Source organism: Triplophysa dalaica, chromosome 12 (genome assembly GCF_015846415.1).
Source record: "Triplophysa dalaica isolate WHDGS20190420 chromosome 12, ASM1584641v1, whole genome shotgun sequence".
Lineage (NCBI taxonomy): Eukaryota > Metazoa > Chordata > Actinopteri > Cypriniformes > Nemacheilidae > Triplophysa > Triplophysa dalaica.
This window is the reverse complement of record NC_079553.1, coordinates 17285686-17301027: the sequence shown is the minus strand read 5'-3', so window position 1 is coordinate 17301027 and position 15342 is coordinate 17285686. Positions and strand designations below refer to the sequence as shown.

Sequence of the window (15342 nt, the reverse complement as noted above, 5' to 3'; positions counted from 1 at the left end):
ATGCCTTTAGTTGCTCTTCTTGTATTCAATATGTCTCATGTACAGCTGCTTTATATCAATGAAAATTGTAAAAAGCGCTGTATAAATAAAGCTGAGTTGAGTTGAGTATAACGTTAGGTTGTTCGCTTTGTCATAGATAAGAAAGGCTTAAACTATGACATCCTAACACCACTAGCAGTCAAATCGATTAAAAGTTTTCTATCTTGAACTTGTCAAGAAGTTGTCATTTTGGAGATGCAGAATATCTGAAGGTTGCCAAGTCATTGCACATTTAAAAGTTTATCTAACTGTGCATGCACAGACTAAAATGTCCTCCTTGGGATATGGCAACCCTGATGATTATTTGAGATGGTTTGAAAATGCAATATTGAAGAGGTTTCAAACCCCTGGATTTCAGCGTCAAATGGCAGCACTGTGCGTGCTCTCGGATTCTCTCAAAAAGACGAGGTGGCCGAGTGGTTAAGGCGATGGACTGCTAATCCATTGTGCTCTGCACGCGTGTGTTCGAATCCTCGTCGTCAGTTGGTTTGTCAGAGTTGTCTGTTCAGGATGGAAGTGTCTGCTCGATTGGCTCGATCATGTTTGAATGGTGCCTTAGTCAAGTTTTGAAAGGCTGTAATTATCTCATCGTTTAGCCTCTTTAAAAAAAGACGAGGTGGCCGAGTGGTTAAGGCGGTGGACTGCTAATCTGTTGTGCTCTGCACGCGTGGGTTCGAATCCCATCCTCGTCGTTAGTTGCTTTGTCAGAGTTGTCTGTTCAGGATGGAAGTGTCTGCTCGATCATGTTCGAATGGTGCCTTAGTCAAGTTTTGAAAGGCTGTAATCATCTCATCGTTTGGCCTCTTTACCTGCAAAGATGTCCTCCTAACCCTTTGTGGTGTTTGCACTGCAGCTATGAATCCCATCCTCGTCGTTTGGTACTTAAAAACAGGTGTCTGTCGAAAACACTAGCTAGTCCACGATTGTCTTACCGTCCACGTGTTCAACATCCCTTTAAAATCAACGGCAGATATCCTCAAATCTTTTCCTGGACGACCATTACCCTGCTCAGTTTAGCTCCAACTCTAATCAAACCAACTCAAGCAAGCTAATCAAGGTCTTCAGGATCACTAGAAAGGTCAGGGTAGGAGCTAAACTCTGCGGGTCTTGCCACTTCAGAAAAAGATTAAAGGGATAGCCCTATCTATAACGTTAGGTTGATCGCTTTGTCATGGATGAGAAAGGCTTTAAACTTTGACATCCTAACACCACTAGCAGTCAAATCGATTAAAAGTTTTCTATCTTGAACTTGTCAAGAAGTTCTCATTTTGGAGATGTAGAATATCTAAAGGTAGCCAAGTCATTGCACATTTAAAAGTTTATCTAACTGTGCATGCACGGACTAAAATGTCCTCCTTGGGATATGGCAACCCTGATGATTATTTGAGATGGTTTGAAAATGCAATATTGAAGAGGTTTCAAACCCCTGGATTTAAGCGTCAAATGGCAGCACTGTGCGTGCTCTCGTATTCTCTCAAAAAGACGAGGTGGCCGAGTGGTTAAGGCGATGGACTGCTAATCCATTGTGCTCTGCACGCGTGGGTTCGAATCCCATCCTCGTCGTTAGTTGCTTTGTCAGAGTTGTCTGTTCAGGATGGAAGTGTCTGCTCGATTGGCTCGATCATGTTCGAATGGTGCCTTAGTCAAGTTTTGAAAGGCTGTAATCATCTCATCGTTTGGCCTCTTTACCTGCAAAGATGTCCTCCTAACCCTTTGTGGTGTTTGCACTGCAGCTATGAATCCCATCCTCGTCGTTTGGTACTTAAAAACAGGTGTCTGTCGAAAACACTTGCTAGTCCACGATTGTCTTACCGTCCACGTGTTCAACATCCCTTTACAATCAACGGCAGATATCCTCAAATCTTTTCCTGGACGACCATAACCCTGCTCAGTTTAGCTCCAACTCTAATCAAACCAACTCAAGCAAGCTAATCAAGGTCTTCAGGATCACTAGAAAGGTCAGGGTAGGAGCTAAACTCTGCGGGTCTTGCCACTTCAGAAAAAGATTAAAGGGATACCCCTATCTATAACGTTAGGTTGATCGCTTTGTCATGGATGAGAAAGGCTTTAAACTTTGACATCCTAACACCACTAGCAGTCAAATCGATTAAAAGTTTTCTATCTTGAACTTGTCAAGAAGTTGTCATTTTGGATGTGCAGAATATCTAAAGGTAGCCAAGTCATTGCACATTTAAAAGTTTATCTAACTGTGCATGCACGGACTAAAATGTCCTCCTTGGGATATGGCAACCCTGATGATTATTTGAGATGGTTTGAAAATGTAATATTGAAGAGGTTTCATACCCCTGGATTTAAGCGTCAAATGGCAGCACTGTGCGTGATCTCGGATTCTCTCAAAACGACGAGGTGGCCGAGTGGTTAAGGCGATGGACTGCTAATCCATTGTGCTCTGCACGCGTGGGTTCGAATCCTATCCTCGTCGTTAGTTGCTTTGTCAGAGTTGTCTGTTCAGGATGGAAGTGTCTGCTCGATCTTGTTCGAATGGTGCCTTAGTTAAGTTTTGAAAGGCTGTAATCATCTCATCGTTTAGCCTCTTTAAAAAAAGACGAGGTGGCCGAGTGGTTAAGGCGATGGACTGCTAATCCATTGTGCTCTGCACGCGTGGGTTCGAATCCCATCCTCGTCGTTAGTTGCTTTGTCAGAGTTGTCTGTTCAGGATGGAAGTGTCTGCTCGATTGGCTCGATCATGTTCGAATGGTGCCTTAGTCAAGTTTTGAAAGGCTGTAATCATCTCATCGTTTGGCCTCTTTACCTGCAAAGATGTCCTCCTAACCCTTTGTGGTGTTTGCACTGCAGCTATGAATCCCATCCTCGTCGTTTGGTACTTAAAAACAGGTGTCTGTCGAAAACACTAGCTAGTCCACGATTGTCTTACCGTCCACGTGTTCAACATCCCTTTACAATCAACGGCAGATATCCTCAAATCTTTTCCTGGACGACCATTACCCTGCTCAGTTTAGCTCCAACTCTAATCAAACCAACTCAAGCAAGCTAATCAAGGTCTTCAGGATCACTAGAAAGGTCAGGGTAGGAGCTAAACTCTGCGGGTCTCGCCACTTCAGAAAAAGATTAAAGGGATTCCCCTATCTATGACGTTAGGTTGATCGCTTTGTCATGGATGAGAAAGGCTTTAAACTTTGACATCCTAACACCACTAGCAGTCAAATCGATTAAAAGTTTTCTATCTTGAACTTGTCAAGAAGTTCTCATTTTGGAGATGCAGAATATCTAAAGGTAGCCAAGTCATTGCACATTTAAAAGTTTATCTAACTGTGCATGCACGGACTAAAATGTCCTCCTTGGGATATGGCAACCCTGATGATTATTTGAGATGGTTTGAAAATGTAATATTGATGAGGTTTCAAACCCCTGGATTTAAGCGTCAAATGGCAGCACTGTGCGTGCTCTCGGATTCTCTCAAAACGACGAGGTGGCCGAGTGGTTAAGGCGATGGACTGCTAATCCATTGTGCTCTGCACGCGTGGGTTCGAATCCCATCCTCGTCGTTAGTTGCTTTGTCAGAGTTGTCTGTTCAGGATGGAAGTGTCTGCTCGATTGGCTCGATCATGTTCGAATGGTGCCTTAGTTAAGTTTTGAAAGGCTGTAATCATCTCATCGTTTAGCCTCTTTAAAAAAAGACGAGGTGGCCGAGTGGTTAAGGCGATGGACTGCTAATCCATTGTGCTCTGCACGCGTGGGTTCGAATCCCATCCTTGTCGTTAGTTGCTTTGTCAGAGTTGTCTGTTCAGGATGGAAGTGTCTGCTCGATCATATTCGAATGGTGCCTTAGTCAAGTTTTGAAAGGCTGTAATCATCTCATCGTTTGGCCTCTTTACCTGCAAAGATGTCCTCCTAACCCTTTGTGGTGTTTGCACTGCAGCTATGAATCCCATCCTCGTCGTTTGGTACTTAAAAACAGGTGTCTGTCGAAAACACTAGCTAGTCCACGATTGTCTTACCGTCCACGTGTTCAACATCCCTTTACAATCAACGGCAGATATCCTCAAATCTTTTCCTGGACGACCATTACCCTGCTCAGTTTAGCTCCAACTCTAATCAAACCAACTCAAGCAAGCTAATCAAGGTCTTCAGGATCACTAGAAAGGTCAGGGTAGGAGCTAAACTCTGCGGGTCTCGCCACTTCAGAAAAAGATTAAAGGGATTCCCCTATCTATGACGTTAGGTTGATCGCTTTGTCATGGATGAGAAAGGCTTTAAACTTTGACATCCTAACACCACTAGCAGTCAAATCGATTAAAAGTTTTCTATCTTGAACTTGTCAAGAAGTTCTCATTTTGGAGATGCAGAATATCTAAAGGTAGCCAAGTCATTGCACATTTAAAAGTTTATCTAACTGTGCATGCACGGACTAAAATGTCCTCCTTGGGATATGGCAACCCTGATGATTATTTGAGATGGTTTGAAAATGTAATATTGATGAGGTTTCAAACCCCTGGATTTAAGCGTCAAATGGCAGCACTGTGCGTGCTCTCGGATTCTCTCAAAACGACGAGGTGGCCGAGTGGTTAAGGCGATGGACTGCTAATCCATTGTGCTCTGCACGCGTGGGTTCGAATCCATCCTCGTCGTTAGTTGCTTTGTCAGAGTTGTCTGTTCAGGATGGAAGTGTCTGCTCGATCATGTTCGAATGGTGCCTTAGTTAAGTTTTGAAAGGCTGTAATCATCTCATCGTTTAGCCTCTTTAAAAAAAGACGAGGTGGCCGAGTGGTTAAGGCGATGGACTGCTAATCCATTGTGCTCTGCACGCGTGGGTTCGAATCCCATCCTCGTCGTTAGTTGCTTTGTCAGAGTTGTCTGTTCAGGATGGAAGTGTCTGCTCGATCATATTCGAATGGTGCCTTAGTCAAGTTTTGAAAGGCTGTAATCATCTCATCGTTTGGCCTCTTTACCTGCAAAGATGTCCTCCTAACCCTTTGTGGTGTTTGCACTGCAGCTATGAATCCCATCCTCGTCGTTTGGTACTTAAAAACAGGTGTCTGTCGAAAACACTAGCTAGTCCACGATTGTCTTACCGTCCACGTGTTCAACATCCCTTTAAAATCAACGGCAGATATCCTCAAATCTTTTCCTGGACGACCATTACCCTGCTCAGTTTAGCTCCAACTCTAATCAAACCAACTCAAGCAAGCTAATCAAGGTCTTCAGGATCACTAGAAAGGTCAGGGTAGGAGCTAAACTCTGCGGGTCTTGCCACTTCAGAAAAAGATTAAAGGGATAGCCCTATCTATAACGTTAGGTTGATCGCTTTGTCATGGATGAGAAAGGCTTTAAACTTTGACATCCTAACACCACTAGCAGTCAAATCGATTAAAAGTTTTCTATCTTGAACTTGTCAAGAAGTTCTCATTTTGGAGATGTAGAATATCTAAAGGTAGCCAAGTCATTGCACATTTAAAAGTTTATCTATCTGTGCATGCACGGACTAAAATGTCCTCCTTGGGATATGGCAACCCTGATGATTATTTGAGATGGTTTGAAAATGCAATATTGAAGAGGTTTCAAACCCCTGGATTTAAGCGTCAAATGGCAGCACTGTGCGTGCTCTCGTATTCTCTCAAAAAGACGAGGTGGCCGAGTGGTTAAGGCGATGGACTGCTAATCCATTGTGCTCTGCACGCGTGGGTTCGAATCCCATCCTCGTCGTTAGTTGCTTTGTCAGAGTTGTCTGTTCAGGATGGAAGTGTCTGCTCGATTGGCTCGATCATGTTCGAATGGTGCCTTAGTCAAGTTTTGAAAGGCTGTAATCATCTCATCGTTTGGCCTCTTTACCTGCAAAGATGTCCTCCTAACCCTTTGTGGTGTTTGCACTGCAGCTATGAATCCCATCCTCGTCGTTTGGTACTTAAAAACAGGTGTCTGTCGAAAACACTAGCTAGTCCACGATTGTCTTACCGTCCACGTGTTCAACATCCCTTTACAATCAACGGCAGATATCCTCAAATCTTTTCCTGGACGACCATTACCCTGCTCAGTTTAGCTCCAACTCTAATCAAACCAACTCAAGCAAGCTAATCAAGGTCTTCAGGATCACTAGAAAGGTCAGGGTAGGAGCTAAACTCTGCGGGTCTCGCCACTTCAGAAAAAGATTAAAGGGATTCCCCTATCTATGACGTTAGGTTGATCGCTTTGTCATGGATGAGAAAGGCTTTAAACTTTGACATCCTAACACCACTAGCAGTCAAATCGATTAAAAGTTTTCTATCTTGAACTTGTCAAGAAGTTCTCATTTTGGAGATGCAGAATATCTAAAGGTAGCCAAGTCATTGCACATTTAAAAGTTTATCTAACTGTGCATGCACGGACTAAAATGTCCTCCTTGGGATATGGCAACCCTGATGATTATTTGAGATGGTTTGAAAATGTAATATTGATGAGGTTTCAAACCCCTGGATTTAAGCGTCAAATGGCAGCACTGTGCGTGCTCTCGGATTCTCTCAAAACGACGAGGTGGCCGAGTGGTTAAGGCGATGGACTGCTAATCCATTGTGCTCTGCACGCGTGGGTTCGAATCCCATCCTCGTCGTTAGTTGCTTTGTCAGAGTTGTCTGTTCAGGATGGAAGTGTCTGCTCGATTGGCTCGATCATGTTCGAATGGTGCCTTAGTTAAGTTTTGAAAGGCTGTAATCATCTCATCGTTTAGCCTCTTTAAAAAAAGACGAGGTGGCCGAGTGGTTAAGGCGATGGACTGCTAATCCATTGTGCTCTGCACGCGTGGGTTCGAATCCCATCCTTGTCGTTAGTTGCTTTGTCAGAGTTGTCTGTTCAGGATGGAAGTGTCTGCTCGATCATATTCGAATGGTGCCTTAGTCAAGTTTTGAAAGGCTGTAATCATCTCATCGTTTGGCCTCTTTACCTGCAAAGATGTCCTCCTAACCCTTTGTGGTGTTTGCACTGCAGCTATGAATCCCATCCTCGTCGTTTGGTACTTAAAAACAGGTGTCTGTCGAAAACACTAGCTAGTCCACGATTGTCTTACCGTCCACGTGTTCAACATCCCTTTACAATCAACGGCAGATATCCTCAAATCTTTTCCTGGACGACCATTACCCTGCTCAGTTTAGCTCCAACTCTAATCAAACCAACTCAAGCAAGCTAATCAAGGTCTTCAGGATCACTAGAAAGGTCAGGGTAGGAGCTAAACTCTGCGGGTCTCGCCACTTCAGAAAAAGATTAAAGGGATTCCCCTATCTATGACGTTAGGTTGATCGCTTTGTCATGGATGAGAAAGGCTTTAAACTTTGACATCCTAACACCACTAGCAGTCAAATCGATTAAAAGTTTTCTATCTTGAACTTGTCAAGAAGTTCTCATTTTGGAGATGCAGAATATCTAAAGGTAGCCAAGTCATTGCACATTTAAAAGTTTATCTAACTGTGCATGCACGGACTAAAATGTCCTCCTTGGGATATGGCAACCCTGATGATTATTTGAGATGGTTTGAAAATGTAATATTGATGAGGTTTCAAACCCCTGGATTTAAGCGTCAAATGGCAGCACTGTGCGTGCTCTCGGATTCTCTCAAAACGACGAGGTGGCCGAGTGGTTAAGGCGATGGACTGCTAATCCATTGTGCTCTGCACGCGTGGGTTCGAATCCCATCCTCGTCGTTAGTTGCTTTGTCAGAGTTGTCTGTTCAGGATGGAAGTGTCTGCTCGATTGGCTCGATCATGTTCGAATGGTGCCTTAGTTAAGTTTTGAAAGGCTGTAATCATCTCATCGTTTAGCCTCTTTAAAAAAAGACGAGGTGGCCGAGTGGTTAAGGCGATGGACTGCTAATCCATTGTGCTCTGCACGCGTGGGTTCGAATCCCATCCTCGTCGTTAGTTGCTTTGTCAGAGTTGTCTGTTCAGGATGGAAGTGTCTGCTCGATTGGCTCGATCATGTTCGAATGGTGCCTTAGTCAAGTTTTGAAAGGCTGTAATCATCTCATCGTTTGGCCTCTTTACCTGCAAAGATGTCCTCCTAACCCTTTGTGGTGTTTGCACTGCAGCTATGAATCCCATCCTCGTCGTTTGGTACTTAAAAACAGGTGTCTGTCGAAAACACTAGCTAGTCCACGATTGTCTTACCGTCCACGTGTTCAACATCCCTTTACAATCAACGCCAGATATCCTCAAATCTTTTCCTGGACGACCATTACCCTGCTCAGTTTAGCTCCAACTCTAATCAAACCAACTCAAGCAAGCTAATCAAGGTCTTCAGGATCACTAGAAAGGTCAGGGTAGGAGCTAAACTCTGCGGGTCTTGCCACTTCAGAAAAAGATTAAAGGGATACCCCTATCTATGACTTTAGGTTGATCGCTTTGTCATGGATGAGAAAGGCTTTAAACTTTGACATCCTAACACCACTAGCAGTCAAATCGATTAAAAGTTTTCTATCTTGAACTTGTCAAGAAGTTCTCATTTTGGAGATGCAGAATATCTAAAGGTAGCCAAGTCATTGCACATTTAAAAGTTTATCTAACTGTGCATGCACGGACTAAAATGTCCTCCTTGGGATATGGCAACCCTGATGATTATTTGAGATGGTTTGAAAATGTAATATTGAAGAGGTTTCAAACCCCTGGATTTAAGCGTCAAATGGCAGCACTGTGCGTGCTCTCGGATTCTCTCAAAACGACGAGGTGGCCGAGTGGTTAAGGCGATGGACTGCTAATCCATTGTGCTCTGCACGCGTGGGTTCGAATCCCATCCTCGTCGTTAGTTGCTTTGTCAGAGTTGTCTGTTCAGGATGGAAGTGTCTGCTCGATTGGCTCGATCATGTTCGAATGGTGCCTTAGTTAAGTTTTGAAAGGCTGTAATCATCTCATCGTTTAGCCTCTTTAAAAAAAGACGAGGTGGCCGAGTCGTTAAGGCGATGGACTGCTAATCCATTGTGCTCTGCACGCGTGGGTTCGATTCCCATCCTTGTCGTTAGTTGCTTTGTCAGAGTTGTCTGTTCAGGATGGAAGTGTCTGCTCGATCATATTCGAATGGTGCCTTAGTCAAGTTTTGAAAGGCTGTAATCATCTCATCGTTTGGCCTCTTTACCTGCAAAGATGTCCTCCTAACCCTTTGTGGTGTTTGCACTGCAGCTATGAATCCCATCCTCGTCGTTTGGTACTTAAAAACAGGTGTCTGTCGAAAACACTAGCTAGTCCACGATTGTCTTACCGTCCACGTGTTCAACATCCCTTTAAAATCAACGGCAGATATCCTCAAATCTTTTCCTGGACGACCATTACCCTGCTCAGTTTAGCTCCAACTCTAATCAAACCAACTCAAGCAAGCTAATCAAGGTCTTCAGGATCACTAGAAAGGTCAGGGTAGGAGCTAAACTCTGCGGGTCTTGCCACTTCAGAAAAAGATTAAAGGGATAGCCCTATCTATAACGTTAGGTTGATCGCTTTGTCATGGATGAGAAAGGCTTTAAACTTTGACATCCTAACACCACTAGCAGTCAAATCGATTAAAAGTTTTCTATCTTGAACTTGTCAAGAAGTTGTCATTTTGGAGATGCAGAATATCTGAAGGTTGCCAAGTCATTGCACATTTAAAAGTTTATCTAACTGTGCATGCACAGACTAAAATGTCCTCCTTGGGATATGGCAACCCTGATGATTATTTGAGATGGTTTGAAAATGCAATATTGAAGAGGTTTCAAACCCCTGGATTTCAGCGTCAAATGGCAGCACTGTGCGTGCTCTCGGATTCTCTCAAAAAGACGAGGTGGCCGAGTGGTTAAGGCGATGGACTGCTAATCCATTGTGCTCTGCACGCGTGTGTTCGAATCCTCGTCGTCAGTTGGTTTGTCAGAGTTGTCTGTTCAGGATGGAAGTGTCTGCTCGATTGGCTCGATCATGTTTGAATGGTGCCTTAGTCAAGTTTTGAAAGGCTGTAATTATCTCATCGTTTAGCCTCTTTAAAAAAAGACGAGGTGGCCGAGTGGTTAAGGCGGTGGACTGCTAATCTGTTGTGCTCTGCACGCGTGGGTTCGAATCCCATCCTCGTCGTTAGTTGCTTTGTCAGAGTTGTCTGTTCAGGATGGAAGTGTCTGCTCGATCATGTTCGAATGGTGCCTTAGTCAAGTTTTGAAAGGCTGTAATCATCTCATCGTTTGGCCTCTTTACCTGCAAAGATGTCCTCCTAACCCTTTGTGGTGTTTGCACTGCAGCTATGAATCCCATCCTCGTCGTTTGGTACTTAAAAACAGGTGTCTGTCGAAAACACTAGCTAGTCCACGATTGTCTTACCGTCCACGTGTTCAACATCCCTTTAAAATCAACGGCAGATATCCTCAAATCTTTTCCTGGACGACCATTACCCTGCTCAGTTTAGCTCCAACTCTAATCAAACCAACTCAAGCAAGCTAATCAAGGTCTTCAGGATCACTAGAAAGGTCAGGGTAGGAGCTAAACTCTGCGGGTCTTGCCACTTCAGAAAAAGATTAAAGGGATAGCCCTATCTATAACGTTAGGTTGATCGCTTTGTCATGGATGAGAAAGGCTTTAAACTTTGACATCCTAACACCACTAGCAGTCAAATCGATTAAAAGTTTTCTATCTTGAACTTGTCAAGAAGTTCTCATTTTGGAGATGTAGAATATCTAAAGGTAGCCAAGTCATTGCACATTTAAAAGTTTATCTAACTGTGCATGCACGGACTAAAATGTCCTCCTTGGGATATGGCAACCCTGATGATTATTTGAGATGGTTTGAAAATGCAATATTGAAGAGGTTTCAAACCCCTGGATTTAAGCGTCAAATGGCAGCACTGTGCGTGCTCTCGTATTCTCTCAAAAAGACGAGGTGGCCGAGTGGTTAAGGCGATGGACTGCTAATCCATTGTGCTCTGCACGCGTGGGTTCGAATCCCATCCTCGTCGTTAGTTGCTTTGTCAGAGTTGTCTGTTCAGGATGGAAGTGTCTGCTCGATTGGCTCGATCATGTTCGAATGGTGCCTTAGTCAAGTTTTGAAAGGCTGTAATCATCTCATCGTTTGGCCTCTTTACCTGCAAAGATGTCCTCCTAACCCTTTGTGGTGTTTGCACTGCAGCTATGAATCCCATCCTCGTCGTTTGGTACTTAAAAACAGGTGTCTGTCGAAAACACTTGCTAGTCCACGATTGTCTTACCGTCCACGTGTTCAACATCCCTTTACAATCAACGGCAGATATCCTCAAATCTTTTCCTGGACGACCATAACCCTGCTCAGTTTAGCTCCAACTCTAATCAAACCAACTCAAGCAAGCTAATCAAGGTCTTCAGGATCACTAGAAAGGTCAGGGTAGGAGCTAAACTCTGCGGGTCTTGCCACTTCAGAAAAAGATTAAAGGGATACCCCTATCTATAACGTTAGGTTGATCGCTTTGTCATGGATGAGAAAGGCTTTAAACTTTGACATCCTAACACCACTAGCAGTCAAATCGATTAAAAGTTTTCTATCTTGAACTTGTCAAGAAGTTGTCATTTTGGATGTGCAGAATATCTAAAGGTAGCCAAGTCATTGCACATTTAAAAGTTTATCTAACTGTGCATGCACGGACTAAAATGTCCTCCTTGGGATATGGCAACCCTGATGATTATTTGAGATGGTTTGAAAATGTAATATTGAAGAGGTTTCATACCCCTGGATTTAAGCGTCAAATGGCAGCACTGTGCGTGATCTCGGATTCTCTCAAAACGACGAGGTGGCCGAGTGGTTAAGGCGATGGACTGCTAATCCATTGTGCTCTGCACGCGTGGGTTCGAATCCCATCCTCGTCGTTAGTTGCTTTGTCAGAGTTGTCTGTTCAGGATGGAAGTGTCTGCTCGATCTTGTTCGAATGGTGCCTTAGTTAAGTTTTGAAAGGCTGTAATCATCTCATCGTTTAGCCTCTTTAAAAAAAGACGAGGTGGCCGAGTGGTTAAGGCGATGGACTGCTAATCCATTGTGCTCTGCACGCGTGGGTTCGAATCCCATCCTCGTCGTTAGTTGCTTTGTCAGAGTTGTCTGTTCAGGATGGAAGTGTCTGCTCGATTGGCTCGATCATGTTCGAATGGTGCCTTAGTCAAGTTTTGAAAGGCTGTAATCATCTCATCGTTTGGCCTCTTTACCTGCAAAGATGTCCTCCTAACCCTTTGTGGTGTTTGCACTGCAGCTATGAATCCCATCCTCGTCGTTTGGTACTTAAAAACAGGTGTCTGTCGAAAACACTAGCTAGTCCACGATTGTCTTACCGTCCACGTGTTCAACATCCCTTTAAAATCAACGGCAGATATCCTCAAATCTTTTCCTGGACGACCATTACCCTGCTCAGTTTAGCTCCAACTCTAATCAAACCAACTCAAGCAAGCTAATCAAGGTCTTCAGGATCACTAGAAAGGTCAGGGTAGGAGCTAAACTCTGCGGGTCTTGCCACTTCAGAAAAAGATTAAAGGGATAGCCCTATCTATAACGTTAGGTTGATCGCTTTGTCATGGATGAGAAAGGCTTTAAACTTTGACATCCTAACACCACTAGCAGTCAAATCGATTAAAAGTTTTCTATCTTGAACTTGTCAAGAAGTTCTCATTTTGGAGATGTAGAATATCTAAAGGTAGCCAAGTCATTGCACATTTAAAAGTTTATCTATCTGTGCATGCACGGACTAAAATGTCCTCCTTGGGATATGGCAACCCTGATGATTATTTGAGATGGTTTGAAAATGCAATATTGAAGAGGTTTCAAACCCCTGGATTTAAGCGTCAAATGGCAGCACTGTGCGTGCTCTCGTATTCTCTCAAAAAGACGAGGTGGCCGAGTGGTTAAGGCGATGGACTGCTAATCCATTGTGCTCTGCACGCGTGGGTTCGAATCCCATCCTCGTCGTTAGTTGCTTTGTCAGAGTTGTCTGTTCAGGATGGAAGTGTCTGCTCGATTGGCTCGATCATGTTCGAATGGTGCCTTAGTCAAGTTTTGAAAGGCTGTAATCATCTCATCGTTTGGCCTCTTTACCTGCAAAGATGTCCTCCTAACCCTTTGTGGTGTTTGCACTGCAGCTATGAATCCCATCCTCGTCGTTTGGTACTTAAAAACAGGTGTCTGTCGAAAACACTAGCTAGTCCACGATTGTCTTACCGTCCACGTGTTCAACATCCCTTTACAATCAACGGCAGATATCCTCAAATCTTTTCCTGGACGACCATTACCCTGCTCAGTTTAGCTCCAACTCTAATCAAACCAACTCAAGCAAGCTAATCAAGGTCTTCAGGATCACTAGAAAGGTCAGGGTAGGAGCTAAACTCTGCGGGTCTCGCCACTTCAGAAAAAGATTAAAGGGATTCCCCTATCTATGACGTTAGGTTGATCGCTTTGTCATGGATGAGAAAGGCTTTAAACTTTGACATCCTAACACCACTAGCAGTCAAATCGATTAAAAGTTTTCTATCTTGAACTTGTCAAGAAGTTCTCATTTTGGAGATGCAGAATATCTAAAGGTAGCCAAGTCATTGCACATTTAAAAGTTTATCTAACTGTGCATGCACGGACTAAAATGTCCTCCTTGGGATATGGCAACCCTGATGATTATTTGAGATGGTTTGAAAATGTAATATTGATGAGGTTTCAAACCCCTGGATTTAAGCGTCAAATGGCAGCACTGTGCGTGCTCTCGGATTCTCTCAAAACGACGAGGTGGCCGAGTGGTTAAGGCGATGGACTGCTAATCCATTGTGCTCTGCACGCGTGGGTTCGAATCCCATCCTCGTCGTTAGTTGCTTTGTCAGAGTTGTCTGTTCAGGATGGAAGTGTCTGCTCGATTGGCTCGATCATGTTCGAATGGTGCCTTAGTTAAGTTTTGAAAGGCTGTAATCATCTCATCGTTTAGCCTCTTTAAAAAAAGACGAGGTGGCCGAGTGGTTAAGGCGATGGACTGCTAATCCATTGTGCTCTGCACGCGTGGGTTCGAATCCCATCCTCGTCGTTAGTTGCTTTGTCAGAGTTGTCTGTTCAGGATGGAAGTGTCTGCTCGATTGGCTCGATCATGTTCGAATGGTGCCTTAGTCAAGTTTTGAAAGGCTGTAATCATCTCATCGTTTGGCCTCTTTACCTGCAAAGATGTCCTCCTAACCCTTTGTGGTGTTTGCACTGCAGCTATGAATCCCATCCTCGTCGTTTGGTACTTAAAAACAGGTGTCTGTCGAAAACACTAGCTAGTCCACGATTGTCTTACCGTCCACGTGTTCAACATCCCTTTACAATCAACGGCAGATATCCTCAAATCTTTTCCTGGACGACCATTACCCTGCTCAGTTTAGCTCCAACTCTAATCAAACCAACTCAAGCAAGCTAATCAAGGTCTTCAGGATCACTAGAAAGGTCAGGGTAGGAGCTAAACTCTGCGGGTCTCGCCACTTCAGAAAAAGATTAAAGGGATTCCCCTATCTATGACGTTAGGTTGATCGCTTTGTCATGGATGAGAAAGGCTTTAAACTTTGACATCCTAACACCACTAGCAGTCAAATCGATTAAAAGTTTTCTATCTTGAACTTGTCAAGAAGTTCTCATTTTGGAGATGCAGAATATCTAAAGGTAGCCAAGTCATTGCACATTTAAAAGTTTATCTAACTGTGCATGCACGGACTAAAATGTCCTCCTTGGGATATGGCAACCCTGATGATTATTTGAGATGGTTTGAAAATGTAATATTGATGAGGTTTCAAACCCCTGGATTTAAGCGTCAAATGGCAGCACTGTGCGTGCTCTCGGATTCTCTCAAAACGACGAGGTGGCCGAGTGGTTAAGGCGATGGACTGCTAATCCATTGTGCTCTGCACGCGTGGGTTCGAATCCCATCCTCGTCGTTAGTTGCTTTGTCAGAGTTGTCTGTTCAGGATGGAAGTGTCTGCTCGATTGGCTCGATCATGTTCGAATGGTGCCTTAGTTAAGTTTTGAAAGGCTGTAATCATCTCATCGTTTAGCCTCTTTAAAAAAAGACGAGGTGGCCGAGTGGTTAAGGCGATGGACTGCTAATCCATTGTGCTCTGCACGCGTGGGTTCGAATCCCATCCTCGTCGTTAGTTGCTTTGTCAGAGTTGTCTGTTCAGGATGGAAGTGTCTGCTCGATTGGCTCGATCATGTTCGAATGGTGCCTTAGTCAAGTTTTGAAAGGCTGTAATCATCTCATCGTTTGGCCTCTTTACCTGCAAAGATGTCCTCCTAACCCTTTGTGGTGTTTGCACTGCAGCTATGAATCCCATCCTCGTCGTTTGGTACTTAAAAACAGGTGTCTGTCGAAAACACTAGCTAGTCCACGATTGTCTTA

The 15342-nt window shown here is 43.9% G+C and overlaps 20 non-coding genes across 20 annotated transcripts; all 20 read left to right on the top strand.

The window, feature by feature from the left end:
* Window positions 1–1520: 1520 nt before the first annotated feature.
* trnas-gcu (transfer RNA serine (anticodon GCU)) lies at window positions 1521–1602 on the top strand. Its single transcript has one exon. It is a non-coding gene; the product is annotated as a tRNA-Ser (tRNA).
* Window positions 1603–2400: 798 nt separating this feature from the next.
* On the top strand, window positions 2401–2482 carry trnas-gcu (transfer RNA serine (anticodon GCU)). The gene has a single exon. It is a non-coding gene; the product is annotated as a tRNA-Ser (tRNA).
* Window positions 2483–2604: 122 nt separating this feature from the next.
* On the top strand, window positions 2605–2686 carry trnas-gcu (transfer RNA serine (anticodon GCU)). The gene has a single exon. It is a non-coding gene; the product is annotated as a tRNA-Ser (tRNA).
* Window positions 2687–3484: 798 nt separating this feature from the next.
* On the top strand, window positions 3485–3566 carry trnas-gcu (transfer RNA serine (anticodon GCU)). Its single transcript has one exon. It is a non-coding gene; the product is annotated as a tRNA-Ser (tRNA).
* A 131-nt stretch (window positions 3567–3697) lies between these two features.
* trnas-gcu (transfer RNA serine (anticodon GCU)) lies at window positions 3698–3779 on the top strand. The gene has a single exon. It is a non-coding gene; the product is annotated as a tRNA-Ser (tRNA).
* Window positions 3780–4771: 992 nt separating this feature from the next.
* trnas-gcu (transfer RNA serine (anticodon GCU)) lies at window positions 4772–4853 on the top strand. Its single transcript has one exon. It is a non-coding gene; the product is annotated as a tRNA-Ser (tRNA).
* A 789-nt stretch (window positions 4854–5642) lies between these two features.
* trnas-gcu (transfer RNA serine (anticodon GCU)) lies at window positions 5643–5724 on the top strand. Its single transcript has one exon. It is a non-coding gene; the product is annotated as a tRNA-Ser (tRNA).
* Window positions 5725–6522: 798 nt separating this feature from the next.
* trnas-gcu (transfer RNA serine (anticodon GCU)) lies at window positions 6523–6604 on the top strand. The gene has a single exon. It is a non-coding gene; the product is annotated as a tRNA-Ser (tRNA).
* Window positions 6605–6735: 131 nt separating this feature from the next.
* On the top strand, window positions 6736–6817 carry trnas-gcu (transfer RNA serine (anticodon GCU)). Its single transcript has one exon. It is a non-coding gene; the product is annotated as a tRNA-Ser (tRNA).
* A 789-nt stretch (window positions 6818–7606) lies between these two features.
* trnas-gcu (transfer RNA serine (anticodon GCU)) lies at window positions 7607–7688 on the top strand. The gene has a single exon. It is a non-coding gene; the product is annotated as a tRNA-Ser (tRNA).
* Window positions 7689–7819: 131 nt separating this feature from the next.
* Window positions 7820–7901, top strand: trnas-gcu (transfer RNA serine (anticodon GCU)). The gene has a single exon. It is a non-coding gene; the product is annotated as a tRNA-Ser (tRNA).
* A 798-nt stretch (window positions 7902–8699) lies between these two features.
* trnas-gcu (transfer RNA serine (anticodon GCU)) lies at window positions 8700–8781 on the top strand. Its single transcript has one exon. It is a non-coding gene; the product is annotated as a tRNA-Ser (tRNA).
* A 2081-nt stretch (window positions 8782–10862) lies between these two features.
* trnas-gcu (transfer RNA serine (anticodon GCU)) lies at window positions 10863–10944 on the top strand. Its single transcript has one exon. It is a non-coding gene; the product is annotated as a tRNA-Ser (tRNA).
* Window positions 10945–11742: 798 nt separating this feature from the next.
* Window positions 11743–11824, top strand: trnas-gcu (transfer RNA serine (anticodon GCU)). Its single transcript has one exon. It is a non-coding gene; the product is annotated as a tRNA-Ser (tRNA).
* A 122-nt stretch (window positions 11825–11946) lies between these two features.
* trnas-gcu (transfer RNA serine (anticodon GCU)) lies at window positions 11947–12028 on the top strand. Its single transcript has one exon. It is a non-coding gene; the product is annotated as a tRNA-Ser (tRNA).
* Window positions 12029–12826: 798 nt separating this feature from the next.
* Window positions 12827–12908, top strand: trnas-gcu (transfer RNA serine (anticodon GCU)). The gene has a single exon. It is a non-coding gene; the product is annotated as a tRNA-Ser (tRNA).
* Window positions 12909–13706: 798 nt separating this feature from the next.
* Window positions 13707–13788, top strand: trnas-gcu (transfer RNA serine (anticodon GCU)). Its single transcript has one exon. It is a non-coding gene; the product is annotated as a tRNA-Ser (tRNA).
* A 131-nt stretch (window positions 13789–13919) lies between these two features.
* trnas-gcu (transfer RNA serine (anticodon GCU)) lies at window positions 13920–14001 on the top strand. The gene has a single exon. It is a non-coding gene; the product is annotated as a tRNA-Ser (tRNA).
* A 798-nt stretch (window positions 14002–14799) lies between these two features.
* Window positions 14800–14881, top strand: trnas-gcu (transfer RNA serine (anticodon GCU)). The gene has a single exon. It is a non-coding gene; the product is annotated as a tRNA-Ser (tRNA).
* A 131-nt stretch (window positions 14882–15012) lies between these two features.
* Window positions 15013–15094, top strand: trnas-gcu (transfer RNA serine (anticodon GCU)). Its single transcript has one exon. It is a non-coding gene; the product is annotated as a tRNA-Ser (tRNA).
* Window positions 15095–15342: the final 248 nt, after the last annotated feature.